The sequence below is a fragment of the Festucalex cinctus genome, chromosome 14, assembly GCF_051991245.1.
Source record: "Festucalex cinctus isolate MCC-2025b chromosome 14, RoL_Fcin_1.0, whole genome shotgun sequence".
NCBI lineage: Eukaryota > Metazoa > Chordata > Actinopteri > Syngnathiformes > Syngnathidae > Festucalex > Festucalex cinctus.
This window is the reverse complement of record NC_135424.1, coordinates 4,075,791-4,090,343: the sequence shown is the minus strand read 5'-3', so window position 1 is coordinate 4,090,343 and position 14,553 is coordinate 4,075,791. Positions and strand designations below refer to the sequence as shown.

At 38.8% G+C, this 14,553-nt stretch overlaps 1 protein-coding gene across 7 annotated transcripts in view; it reads left to right on the top strand.

Moving 5' to 3' along the window:
- Positions 1–14,553, top strand: part of ikzf5 (IKAROS family zinc finger 5) — a 133,794-nt gene that overhangs the window by 11,613 nt on the left and 107,628 nt on the right. The window contains exon 4 of one of the 7 annotated variants that reach the window (XR_013278604.1): positions 12,264–12,401. The exons of 5 other annotated variants lie outside the window; for them this stretch is intronic. The gene's annotated coding sequence lies outside the window, so the exon portion shown is untranslated. Of the gene's footprint in view, positions 1–2,785; positions 2,903–12,263; positions 12,402–14,553 lie in introns of those variants that run through there. One more of the 7 variants, XR_013278605.1, reaches the window with a different exon arrangement.

The following is a 14,553-nucleotide window of genomic DNA, read 5'->3' as shown; positions in this document are numbered from 1 at the left end:
TTATAAATCCAGCTAGTGCGATATTTGTATTTATTTATTTATTTATTTATTTATTTTTATTTTTTTTATAATTCCATCCATTTTATAGCTTATAGAAAATTACATGAAGCCATTCCCTATCCCACCTCCCCACCAAAAAACAAAAATAATTGTTGTGATGTGATTTTTAGTAAAGAAAATGGCACTCTAATAATGTTCTATGTAAAAAAAAAAAAAAAAAAAAAACGCATACAAACAATACAAAAAACAAATATGGAATAGTAACATAATTAAACAGTATGCCAACAGTTTATGCCAACGCAATTTGTGCAGCATGATTTAATGCATCAATTTAATTAATTGTGCTGCTCCTTCTGGCCACTTTGGCCAGCAGGAGGCAGTATAATACAGTCATATAGCCATTTGAAGAAGGGTAGTTTCATAAGCAGCTTTCTGGTTTTGTATTAATATATGTGCAAAATGTCGATTAAAAATATAAAATTTATTAAAATGGTAGATAAATTCCATAATTTTAAGGAGTTATATATTTTTTTTATGTTTATGTATTTTTTTTATGTCTTTGTGTATAACATTGGAAAAATATTAATATAGTTCAGTACAATGATATATATTTTTGTTTTATATAATTTTCATTATTGATTTATTAGAATGTAAATATTTTTAAATAATACCTTGGTGAAAAGCAATTTTGGGGGATTGCAATTATTGCAATATCATGACACAAATGTGTATATTGTAACTGACAATCACAAAAAAGAAGCCCTCTCCTCTCATTGACTCCATGACTACATTAGTATTTGGACACATATGGTTCAATTCATTTACCTAACGAGCACTCCTAAATGGTTAAGGCAAGGCGCCCTTCCTTTTCCTCTTCATCAGTCCTTCCATTTCTACACATTTTCCCTCGCTTATCCCATTTTTATTCCGGCTGCCCCCCCCTCCCCTTTCTTTGTATTGATGTCCTGGGACCCCATCTGGGTCCTTCGGAGGCGTGAAATGCACAGTAATTATTAGTAATCATCACACACCATCAGAAACGGATCCTAGTGCTGTAATTACATGATAAATGTCTGCCTAACACATGCCCTCTATTTAGCAGCCCCCTGGAGACCGCGGATAATAGACAGCTAACAGGGATCCACAGAAAAGGCCTTTCAGCGCTCGCCCGGGCCCCATTGTCTACACGCCAATACAGCCTCGCGCGCCGTTTGGCAACAACGGAGACCCCAATCAATCCCCTCTGCTGCCCCGCCCTTTTTTCCTCCCCCCCCTCACTAGTCTGCTGACCCTTTCCTCTTACACACACACATACGCACAGCCACAAAAAAAAAAATCCCGGGTCACTACTAAGTAGCCGGCTAGTCAATCATTGGCGCTACAATGCGGTGCTAATGGCTGGCCATTTCACAGCAGAAAAGGGGGGAAATTGTTCCGTTATTTATCAGGTTATGGTAACTTGGAAAAAAAAAATGGTGTGCCTCGTGATATGGTAATTGATGCAATTATTACAACAATTACTATCAGGACTATTTTTTTTTTTTTTTTTTATTATTATTTTTTTTTCTTTCTACCTTGCACCGTTCCCATCAGAATTGAGTCATGGGGTTTGCCGGAACACCAAGATTGCTCAACTGGGCTGTTGCACTTATTGTTGGTTCATATTTTGTAGGAACAACAAGCACTATCGCAAAAATGGATGAATGGAATAAGAGAGCAAAGTGAGCGTCAGTGCTTTTATAAAAAATTGAGCTGGTACATCACACACGGTTTTAGTATTTGGAATGACATGATGGAATGATATATATGCAAAAGAAAGTTAGTGAAAAGAGGAATGGTGCTGGTGAACGAGAGCGGGCAGATTTGCCTGAAGTTTGCCTGGCAGGCTGGAAACAACAGTGGGCATTTTTATACATTAGCCAGACGCGGCCTCCAGGGTGTCGGCAGTTAAACAAATCCCTTGTTGACTTTATTGCGCCTTGTCAAAATATTAACAGCAAGTGCCTTGGATTTGGTTATCGTTGCTGTTTGATTCTTGCTGCGACAATAATACTGCATGGACCTCATAAAATGATTGACTAATTATTTGGAGGAGAGCAGATACAGTGCAAGATAAATATTATCGTTTGATAAGAGATCGGTATACAACTGGATTATTGGCAGCACCCGAGCCAAAAGGCTGCCCTCTTTCCTTGTGTTGGACTTTTATGAATATGAACATAATATATGTCCATCCATTTTCTGAACCGCTTACTCCTCACAAATTTTACAATAAATTGAATCAGTAAATTAATCTAGTCGTTTTAAATAGTTAGGAATTTATGTAAAAAAAAAATATGTTCAACATATGGTCAAAGGTACTCAAAGTTAAGTGTTTACACAATGTAAAAACAACACAAGACATTCAAAGTTAAGTGTTGGCATTTGTGCAATGTAAAAAAAAAAAAAAAAAAACGGATAAAATTTTGGGCTATTCAACAAAAATATTTCAAGTTTTAATTTTGTGAAAATTTGCTTTCCCACATTTCACAACATTGAAACAAGTGTTTAAAGAACTAAATGTCCCTTGATTGTACTCCCTAACTACATATACTGTAAGTAAGAACAACTCAAACAACTTGCTTTGTTGTTCAATACGAACATTAATTTCCCGCAAGTGAACATCGGCTCCAAATAGTTTATCGGCGTCTTTGACTAATCGGTATTAGTATCAGCTCTAAAAATAAACCAAACCTCAGTCTATTTGTAATTATTGATAGTGATACAAGCAAATTGTTGCCCGCAGTCATCAACATGCCAAGACCACACATCAGCCAAGCTGAGCTGCCTGTGCGCACGCGTGAAAGCAGCCAAGGGATGAAAAGCTTTTTCCATCTCGACAATAACACACATATCAACTCTCCCCTAATTGATACAGCGAGGCGGCCGCTCAGCCAGGTCATTTAATGAATCGCTAATAGCAACGAGCGACGTGACTGACGGGGGGCCAAAACATTCCACCCTGCCAGAGGGGCGGACTGCGCTTGGATGCGGACGCTTCTCATGAATGCCAGGCATCGGGATGCCTGCCTGCTGATTGTTCGCCCTCGTATGAAGGAGGCCTCTTCTTTCCACGCGGAAGGCCACGCTCCTTCCTTTTCGCTCGGCGTCCAAGTGACTCAAAAGTCACTGATAATGAAGACTTGATCAAAGAGGCGCAGCATTCCAGTGGGCCTGGCGGGGCAACCAGATAGAAAAGACATGATGGAGGATGGACGGATAAGAAAGGGATTCGCTCTACCTTGCATAGTAATACTGGCTTTAGGATTTTTTTTTTTTCCCCCCCTTTAAAACATATTTTTACTTGACCTGCACCAGATGTGTTGAATAGTTTGACGGACAATTAGCATGGAAGCCTTTTATAGAACATTTTTGTGTTTTTATGGAATAACAGAATTTACTGCAGTTGAAGAAACTTTACTGTTATTTACTCCATTGCAGCGACAATCAGTTACATCTGTCAGTATCAGTGAATTTTGTAGAGTAAATTTTACTCTAAACAAAGTCAAATTGGAAGAGTGAAATATTCATTGTAAATTTTACCCAAAGTATTTTTTTTACTGTGTATGAGAGAATTTGCCTGTCCCATAGGGAAAAAAAAGATTAAATTAAATTTTACTTGTCTAATATATATATATAAAAAAAAAAATAGTCTCAACTTAAGGTTGGGAGACAGCCAATCTACTCCATAAGCCATGCTGCTCCTACTCTGTGTTAGTACATCACTCGTGTTAGCTGGAATCTTTGTACCTGCAAGACTAATAATTTTTGGTCTCCTTTTCACACCTAAAAAGAGAATTTTTGAACCAATTTAAGATTGTAAATTGAATTGTTGACCAACTTAATAAAATTGCTTCAGTTGGTAACACACAATTGAACTAGACAAAGTGCAATTTCTGCAGAAGTTGCATGGGAATGCTGAAACCTGAATGCTAATAAAACATTTCCCAAGCGATATTTGCTGAGCAGTATCAGAGAGCTGGTAATGATGAGAAATTGTATGTATGGAAGTGGGTGTGGAATGTGGGACTTGGAAAATGTTCAATGTCAGTCCCATTGAAAATGAATTTTTGAGTTGATCTTTAGCGTTAAATTGTGCGATTACTGTAAGTTATGTGGAATCAGATGATATATACCCAAGATGGCATGAATTTTTGAAGCAAGTTGAAATTTGAACAATATAAATCGGATGTATTATGTGGGAGCTTTTGCACATCAAAAAAAGTATGGAGAATAAAATGTGCCTGAAATATAATAAAGAATCCGAATAACATTCCCACATTCTTATCAGCATTCCCACAATTAGGTTAATTTAATTCATTCGTGCGTTACCAACTGAAGCAATTTATTTATTTATTTATTTATTTTAATTTTTTTTTAGTTGGTCAACAATTCCTTTTAAACTTGAGTTGGTTCAACAATTCTCTATAGCAAACAGTAGGACTGGCATAGCTCAGGTGGTAGAGTGGCAGTCTCCCAAGCAGAAAGTGGTGAGCTCGTTTCTCAACCCTTGTGTAAAAAAAAAATAACAATAAAACCCATTTCCTTTAACAATTAGATTTTTGTTATGGGGTAGGCCAATTCTCTCGTACACAGTAAAAATACTTTGAATGAAATTGACTGAATATTTGTACTCAGTTCCAAGTGTAAATTTTACTCTGTTTAGAGTGGGACCAAATAGACTGTGTTGAGAGTAAAATGTACTCTACATGACTTCGAATAACATCATTTTCTCTTTCAAAATCAGCTTTACAGATACCGCATCTGCAGCGTGACCGGTGCACGTTGCGTTAATAACGTCCACCGTGTTGTTATACAATTCTAGTTGAGGTGATGACAGACGTGGCAGTTTTAATTGTTGTACAGCCTTTAGGAAAAGATGCTATACAAATGCATAAGTTGAATTGCTACTCATTCAGCTGCTGGTGCACTTGCCGCAAGCCGCCACGTTATTTATCTTAATGCATATAACAGCCGGCCCCTCAACTGACCCGTAATTTGTAACTAATAACTGCTGTGGGCGGAGTGATTATAGCTTCTCATTTTGTGCCGGCAGCTTTTTTTTTTTATTTTTTTATTTTTTTTTACTACTGCTACCCCAGCTAAAGGGCCCTTGTCGTAATTGTTAGCCATTATGAATATAGTATGTTAAAAGTATGACGGTGGGTGGGGGAGGGGGGGAAATGGCGATGATTGAGCAATTAAACTTTGGCAACTTAATTACCTCTCCAAAACAATACGGCGTTAAGCCTGCTCAGTGGAATCAAACGTCAGATGGAAAATAAGGCGGGACGAGCCATTTATTTTTACATTTTATTTGTAAATATGCTTTTAACATGCTTTTACCTTGCTGTAAGTGTGCAACAAATAAAATTGACTTGTTTTTTTCATTATTATTATTTCTGATGTTGTCAGCACTTAAAACCCGCTTAAGCGCCACTGAACTGTCAGTGTGTGGGGTTCTGCAACTAGCTTTGATAAGTTGTAATTAGTGCTGTCACTATCGAATATTTTTTAGAATCGATTGATCTATCAATTATTCACTCGATTAATCGACTAATCTAATTCTTAAGCCTTTTTCCCCACCTGATTACTGTTTATTAACCAGTGAATTGTGGCTATTTCGTATATATATATATCTATATATATATATCTATATATATATATATATATATAGTGATTTAAAAAAAAAAAAAAAAAAAAGTGGGTGTGTGGAAATTTATGTTGCACTATGTTAACAGTTTGGTCATTGTTTTCCAAAGTAAACAGATTTTTGCAAAAATCTGATTTTGATTAAACACAGAAGATAAACAGTCTTCATCAACAACTACAGAAATCAGTTACTGTTGATATGCTGACATCAGAGGTTTTGGACAATTTTAAATTAAAAAATGTCTCTAAACGATTACTCGATGCTAAAAAGTTGTCGATTAATTTGATAATCAGTTACTTGTCGAGTACTCGATTAATTTTGACAGCTCTAGTTAGAACTAGTTTTGGTAATGTTGCAAATATAACAACCAATCAAAAATATCCTGTCGTAAAACATTGGTTTTACCCAAAAAATAAAAACCAAACAAGATCCAGCTGGCTGCCATGAAGCCTTAATATGTCTTTGTTTTTTAAATAATACTTAACTACAGGTTAATTTCATTTTTTGATGTAACTGTGGCTAAAAAGTGAAGCATGGAGAGTCTCTGTCAACAAAATCTGCTTCGTCTTTGAGAATGGTGCCATGTTGTCTGGGGTTCAATAATAAAAGTAATATAATAAACTTAAAACAGACTTAAAATGTTGTTTCATGATAAAAACACCAGGGGGTGCTATTCTTCCATTTCGGCCTGTTGGTACACGTGCGAGGGTCAATCGCCAGTTTGTTGGCGTTAGTCGCTGACTGTAATTTGCGCAGAATTGTTTAGTTAGCCATGTTTAGCCGTGTTGCTCGCCGTGCGTCTGGCCTTTGGGTTTACATCTGACAGACGTCGATTGAGATTTGTGTTTGTATTCGTACACGGGTTATATTGAGGCATCCAAAAACGCTATAAAATCTCACATTTTGACTGCAGACAATACCGCAAAATCAGTCCCCGAAAGCAGCGCCTCTAAACGTGGAAAATAAAAGAGGCAAACAGATGTTGTACGGAGTCAAACAAAAACAAGCGAAAAAAAAAAAAAAAAAGCCAGCCTCCATTCGTCAGCCCAAGTAGGAATCACACTATGCAAGCGCCTCATTAAGTGGCATTAAAACTGTGAAGGTCCATAATTAGCGAATAAATCCCCTCCCGTCTGAATGAATTCATCTGCGTTCCATAATTCTTCGCCACACAGACGAGCGCTGGCACTGAATGAGCCTTTTGTGCGCCACTGTGGGAAAGCTTTTGTGAAATTACGCCGCCGCATAATGACGCTAATCATAGATTAGCATTTCAAGATGGAGCAGCGTATCGCCGTGTGTTGCTGCTGCTGCGGATACCGAGTGCGTTACGTGTGATTTAAACAGCGTCGTTAAGCTGTATGGTTTCCCTCCCTCGTTCTCTTGGCGTCGTTCGCTCAATTTCACACATTCGTTTGCTGGCACGCTTCCCCGATGTGCAGCGCGCGCGGTCGTATCGTGTGTCCAAACACAACATGGGCGCAATGCGCGCCGGCATTGTCAAAAGTCTAATAGAAGGCATATGACAGCGATATGACGTTCAAGTTGCTATTCATAGGCGGTCGAGTAGCAGGTGTGTGTTTCATTACGCGGCAAGGCAAACAAAGTCCAGTGTGGTCTTCTTAACCCTCTGATGAAAGCGGACAAAGGGAGCGATCGAGAGGCGGCGCCCACTCCCTGTCCACTTAGCACCCGGCGCCAACCTTTGCCAATTAGGACCCGTTTGTTTGATGTGGCAATTAGCATCGGGACGCTCGCTCGTTCATCTCGGTGCTGCGTTCACTTAGCAGAGGCTTGTTTGCCATCGAGCCACTGTCTTTGCACAATTTGTCCCGATGATGTAATTGTTTCTTTTGAAGTGTTTATCAATTCTCTCTGGAAAACGTATACAAAAAAGCTGATGACTATATTTATTAGGGATGTAACGATATCCAAACGTCACGATACGATATTATCACGATATGAAGGCCACGATACGATAATTATCACAATATTGTGGGAGGTTGGTGATACAAAAAATGGTCACAAAAAAAACGTAGGTATTGTATAGTATCGGTATCGGCCAATACTGCAAAGCTCGGTATCGCAATCGGTATCAGGGGCCAAAAAACGGTATTGGAACAACACCAATACCAAAACATTGATGTGTAATAAATCCATCCATCCATTTTCTGAACCGCTTGCGCCTCACAAGGGTCGATGGGGGGTGCTGGAGCCTATCCCAGCAGGCTATGGGCAGTAGGCAGGATACACCCTGAACTGGTTGCCGGCCAATCTCAGTGCATAATAAATCATTTAAAAAATAAAATATATAATAATAAATCAGCAGATTTATTTATTTATTTATTTATCCCGCACAACGGGAGAGGCCTTGCCACAGTGTTGTGATTTTCCACTGTAGTTTATTTTATTTTATTTTTATTTTTTTTAAATAAAAATGCTTCAATCAGTTATATTTTCAACCAATTTTAAAATTTTAAGGCAATAAACAAAATCTAATTTTGAAGGCACAAAACTTTTTTCTTTTTTTTTTTTTACTATTACTGTACTAACTGTATCTATATTTTTTTAGTGAAATATTGTTTTTGTTTGTTTGTTTGTTTTTGTAGCCAGAAGTATAATGTTCTGCCTAAACACATAAACCTGCTTATTGATTTATTTATTTATTTATTTTTTTAAAAAGACTGTCCATGAATTTTTCTTCTCAAAGACTTAATATTTGAAAGGCGGATTAGCAGCCACCCAAAAATAGATCCCTCCTTTCTACTAATTGCACTTTTTTTGGGTGTGAAATCCTCAATTTTCAGTACATTTACTTCACTGATGATTTAAAGTTACAGTTTGCGTGAACTTTTTAAAGACTTCACACGATCACACCAGTTTTAAATTTCTCAAGCCAATCCGTCGGCGTTCTGCAGAACTCCTTTGCATAAAGAACATGCAAATAATATATGATGTAAGTGTTATGACACAAGCATGTAATCTTTGCAGCATTTAAATGGAGTTGCCCTTTTACCGGACCAGTCAATCATTAGCCAGCCTATTTTGGCTGTGTAGAACTTCCAAACAAATTTTGTTTTTCTATGCAAATCATCATTCTTCTAATGCGACTCTTTGGCAGTGAGACAACCACTCGGTCAAAAACGTACGTACTATGGATTTTTTTTTGGGGGGGGGGGTGATGGGAAGCCAGTGAGGCTCTGTAGTTGGGTTCACAGGCTAATGCAGATATTTAACACCCACTCAACCACCCACAGCACAGCATCGACATGGGGTAGGGGGTGGGGTGTGTGTGTGTGTGTGTGGGGGGGGGGCTGAAATAAAATGTAAATTTCACTCCAGATATACACTTTTATGGACCTTTTGTGTTAAGCGTGTTAAAAAAGAAAAAAAAAGTGGGAGGGAAAGTGTACCGAAGCAATGGCCACTAGGTGGCGCCCCATCTCTTCACCAAGACAACCAGCTCCTTATTGATACCTAAACCTGCAATCACCGACTTGCTTATCACATAGACTGTTTTTTTTTTAATATCCTGATATAAACAGCAATATTTTATCTTTCGTTTGCCTGCTAATGTTAAAGAAAAGAAGCTTGCTTTTATGCACACAATCGCACAAGTGTAAGCCTCTTAGCACTTCTCGCCCCTCAATAAGTCATAATAATGTGTTGTAAAAGCAATGGAGGTTGATGAAGAGGGATTCAGGCGATGACTGCTGCTGCAGATCGAGGGCCCATACTGCTTCTAAGCAGGGCCCGGGGCAGCAGCTGGAAGCGTAATTACGCTCCGCTGATTTATACATCATTAAGGCCTCCATATAAGTCACCCCATTTGAAAAGAGCAGTTAAGCTACTTATACTTTTCACCAAAGAAACAGCGGCGATTCCGCCCCGAAATGAATGTATGCCGTTTCCCCTCGGCAAAGCATATGGTATATTTCTCGCCTATTAATAATTCAAGGTTGAATGAGCAAAAAATTAGTTGGCTCGGTTACCGCCGCGTTTGTCGCACATTCATTTGGCTGACATTTTGTAAATGGGACTATTAGGGTAAAAACAAAAGCCGAGTGAACGAGCGTACTTGGGGAAACGAGGGGGCCCCATTCGTACACCTGTCATTTTCAAACAAGGCACCATTATGGTTTTGCACGGGAGAGGATATCACACCTCTCATTGTGCCTTCTGCGGCGAAAAGCGCTCGCCTCCAAATTGTTACAGCCAAGAATCCTTGATATTTGCTTTTTTCCCTCTCCACTATGTCAAACGGCTGCATTTCATTTCATTCAGCGATTGAAAACCACAGAAGCGAGTAATTAGCGTTACGCTTTACATTACCCGCTCTTTTTATTTGACACAATGACTCCTCGCTCCTAACGAAGGTTTGATTGAAATCGAATGTAGGATACAAAAAGTGAACAGGTGTTCTTTTCGATGCATCCCGGGCAATGCGGCCCTTGACACCTTATATACACAGCATTTTTTTTTTTTTTTTGAGATGCACGCGCGCTTTCAGCGTCGACACAGAAGGAGGCGCTCAATGGGGCCGGGCACATTGTTGCTTTAACCTCCTGCGCCGGTTATCCCTCTCACAGCGCCGAGTCTTGGCAGCTAACTCGATTGGCTTTTTGTCACGGAGCCTTGGCTTGTGCTGCGGCTGAGGGGTGCGGGAGCAGGGGGGGGGTTTCGAGAATAGGGGACCACAAAACCAAGAAAAGAAAAGAAATCTCTTTCACGTTATATCTCATGTGAAGTGGGAGCGAGCCGGGGGCCAGACGAGGCCTTGTAGTTGCAGCTTTGGCCCCGCCCCCTTCCGCCCTTTTGGGGTCGTTATGCTTGGCAGATCATTATGGGATGTGAAGGGGAGGCACACGACACGGCACCCTCAAGTTGCGCATGGTGACCCGAGCGCCCAACCCTTTGTTTCTTAAGCAAGGGGCTTAACAGTGAGTCAATGACCCTGACCTCCCACATCCCCCTGGTGCTAAGTAGTCGTATTTTGGCATGGCTTGGCTGCTTGATGCTGATATCGGTTGAAGTGATGCAGCAGTGGACCCGCTGCTTGAATCCTCAGAGTAGTGGTTTGAACTTGGTGACCTTTGACATTTTGAGACGGCGTGAAATAGGGCTACTCAATTATGAAGAAAATATTCATCATGGCGAATTTGGTAATAATTGCAGTCACGATTAGGACAATCATTTGTTTTTGGGTGCAAAACAAGCAAATCTTTAAACGTAAAAATAAATATTAAGACAAATGTTGATAATTATTTAAGTTTCTTTTGGACTAAACGAGATTTATAAAATTAGTCGTTTTAAAATAGAAAGCGTACAAATATACATTTAAAGACCTCAAAATTTGTATGAATAATCTTTCATTTTTGTTTACGATGATACCGATTTTGTAAATGTGGAGTGTAATAATTGAAATTGTAATTGAATCGCGATTAACTCATTTGCTCCCAAAAACGTATAAATACGTTCTTTTTTTAAATAGAACCATGCTCCCAATGACATATTTATACGTTTTTTCATTTTTTTATTTTTTATTTTAAATCACATTGAGCCGTTCCACTTTGAAATATATTGTGATACATATTAAATAGCCTTTTATTGGAGAGATATATCTTAGAAGGAAATTGCACATTTACACATTTAAGTTAATTGAAATTTGTTTAAAATGACAACAAATAAGTCATTGAATCATACCCTCTCGAATCAAATCCATAATACAGCCGAGTCGAAACAAATTCAAATCTGGCCACCCTTGAATTGCACCCCACCTCACACCACTATGCCATCATATTTTATTCATAAGTATGATGAAATTTGTCAATTCCATTTATTCTTTGTAACAATACTTGTAATGACAACACTCGTAGCGTTCGTGATAGCATTTTAATGGGCAACATTTTGTAATGATCCCAACCCATTTTAGGAATTAGAAGACATATCCTTGGGCCACTAATTTTGCATCAGTTTCAGGAAACGTGTCCAACAAACATAACAAACTTCATACACATCAGCAATGTTTCATTCTGCATTTTCCGCGTCGACGTTTAGAAGAGACGTTTTGTGTCACTTTTGACAGTTTATGTGATCTATTTTGTCTTGAACGGCGGCCATTAGCGCGCAGGAAGAAACCAGTCAAAGCGAGGTCATATCTTAAATGGTTCGCAGTCATAAATAAGCGAGGAGCTGCTTTGCTCGGCGGCTACATTTACCAATCGGGGGCCCATCTTCTACCTCACTATCGCTTCCTCCTTCTTGCTTGAATGTCACCACTCAACGGGGGGAGGATTTAATGTTGCTTTTAACCCTCAGCGCCTTATAATTACCTTGACATTTACCCTGCATTCAATCAAGTTTTTAACAGCAGATTTATGGCGGTGACTTTTTTTATTTTTTATTTTTACGTGGCACAAAGCAGCGGTGATTATGCGGCTCATCGTGTTGTTTAATGCGCGAGTATGATGCAGGAAAAGGACAGAAATGCGATGAGATGAAGTATCAGATGACTTGGGATATGAGGAGTGGAGCAGGCTAGTGACTGCCTCTGCCTTCTTTTATTGCCCAGGTTATTATCACAACTGCCGGGGAATTGTCGAGACGGGGAGATAGGAGTGGCAACGATCCATCCGGGACTCGTTCGTCACGTCGAGCCGAAGCACCCCCCACCACCTCGAATAGAAATTACATCTGCATCTGAATTAGTAAGGTTATTCGCCAATTTGGCTCAGAGTGAACATTGTTCCATTGAAGGTGGAATTAAATTACAGAATGAGTGCGTCTTTTAATTTTCAGAATATAAATCAGGGCATATCATTCACCTGCTTGTACCTTAAGGGCAATCACATTATGCTAAGCGACATTTTAATCCCCAGCGTCGCCGAGTGATCTCGCCATGACGTGCATGATGGTCACGCACACCAATCATGTGCGTCTTGCAGGCGAGGAAGGGGCCATATTTTTTACTCCGGAATTACATGGCAAATATATGGCCGTCCGATGGACACGCAGAATTGTCCTGGGTCAACCGATCGGATACCTGCAAAATCAGATCAGCGTATGCTTGACGGAATCAGTCATGTCACTCGGGGCAATATGCTTCCAAAAGAAATCGGAAATCCAACGACTTTTTATGCTCAAACTGGATCATTTTCCAGAGTGTTCTACAAACATGGTGGACAGTAGTTATTCAAATGATTAATCGAATAATCAGACTCATTTTAACTTTGCATTAAAGTGTGTGTGTATGTATGTATGTATATATATATATATATATATATATATATATATATATATATATATATATATATATATATATAAAATATATTTCTGGTAATGATGAGAAGTTGTATGCATGGAAAGTGGGACTCATTGAAAACGAATGGGGAAAAGTTATTTAACATTAATTTGTGCGAAGTACTCAACTCAACTTTTTTTTATAAAGCGCTTTAAGAACAGGCGTTGCTGTATACAAAGTGCTGTACATAAACATCAGTTTTGCAGTAAACAAGAACAAAGCAAACATTTTGAAGTGCGAATAAAGGTGTTTTTTTGTTTTGTTTTGTTTTTGTTTTGTTTTTGTTTTTTACAAGTAAATACATTTGACATCAAGTACTTTTAAATCAGATGATATATTCCCAAGATGGTGTGAATTTTTGAAGCAAGTTGAAATTTGAACGGTGTAAATCTGAAGTATTATTATTACATGGCAAAAAAAATGTGGAGAATAAAAAGCCGAATAACATGTGTGAATGCTTTACCATAGCAATAATAATTTATGAATTTAAAAATCCCACTTCCTTCTTTTCTTTCTTTTGGGTCTCTTTCAAACTTCCCAGCAGAAGAAAACATCTTTAAGCTCTTTTCCAAACAGTAGCAATATCGTAAAAACGAGGCTCGGTAGTAATAAACAAGGTAGCGAGTTATAGTTGCACATAACCTGGTTCACATTAGAATGAATGGATCGACCTTTTACTGCAGTGGCCCAAAAACTCTCTGACTGTTCATCTCATTCTGGCCAGTGCCCAGACCTCATTAAAAATGAATGTGCTCCTTAAACCCCAACACTATGCCTTTTCCATTAGGGAGAGAGATATGAGGGTGATAAACATTATTTGTGATCGGATATGAATCGTGCGAGGATTGGCCGCAATATTGGAAGGCGCATTGGGAAGCGATTGTGCTTGAATTCCCCCATGCAGCCTTCCTGCTATATCGCGGCTCTTGTCATTTGTTTCTCATTCATTCGCCGCCATTGTTACGTGTCATATTGAAAAGGCCTATCGCGTTGATCTAGACCAGCCAATTTGGATTTTTCTTATTCCGTCCCACTTGGTTGATTTTAAGCTGATCAGGATATTTGCCTGGCACTCTCTCGGCATCCTCAATGGCCTTATCTCGCCTTTAATTACAATGCTGGCTTTGTTGCGCTGAAATTCATCTCTCTTTTTTATTTATTTATTTTTTTTTTTTTCTGTGTATTTGGCCTCCTTTCTGTCTGCAGGATGAAAAGAAGCTCGCCTTCACTTGATATATACTGTACAGATGGATTTCCATGGAAACAATGGATTGGTGTAAAAGGGCAATAAAAAGACATGCTTGTGATTCACCCCTTGAGCACTCCAGTGACAACATCCCAGACGTGTGCATTTAATATGCTATAGATTGATTAGCTTTATGGGACATGGTTAACATGATCATCAATAACGCCCTCAGGAGCAAAGGAAAAGGATAGTGGTTGACATTGGTTCAAGATAAGATCAGTAAGAAAGGTTATCGGTGCTAATATTCAGTATTTTGACAAATATCGGCCATTTTGAAGAATCATGCGGTCGATAATATCCATTTAAAAAAAACGT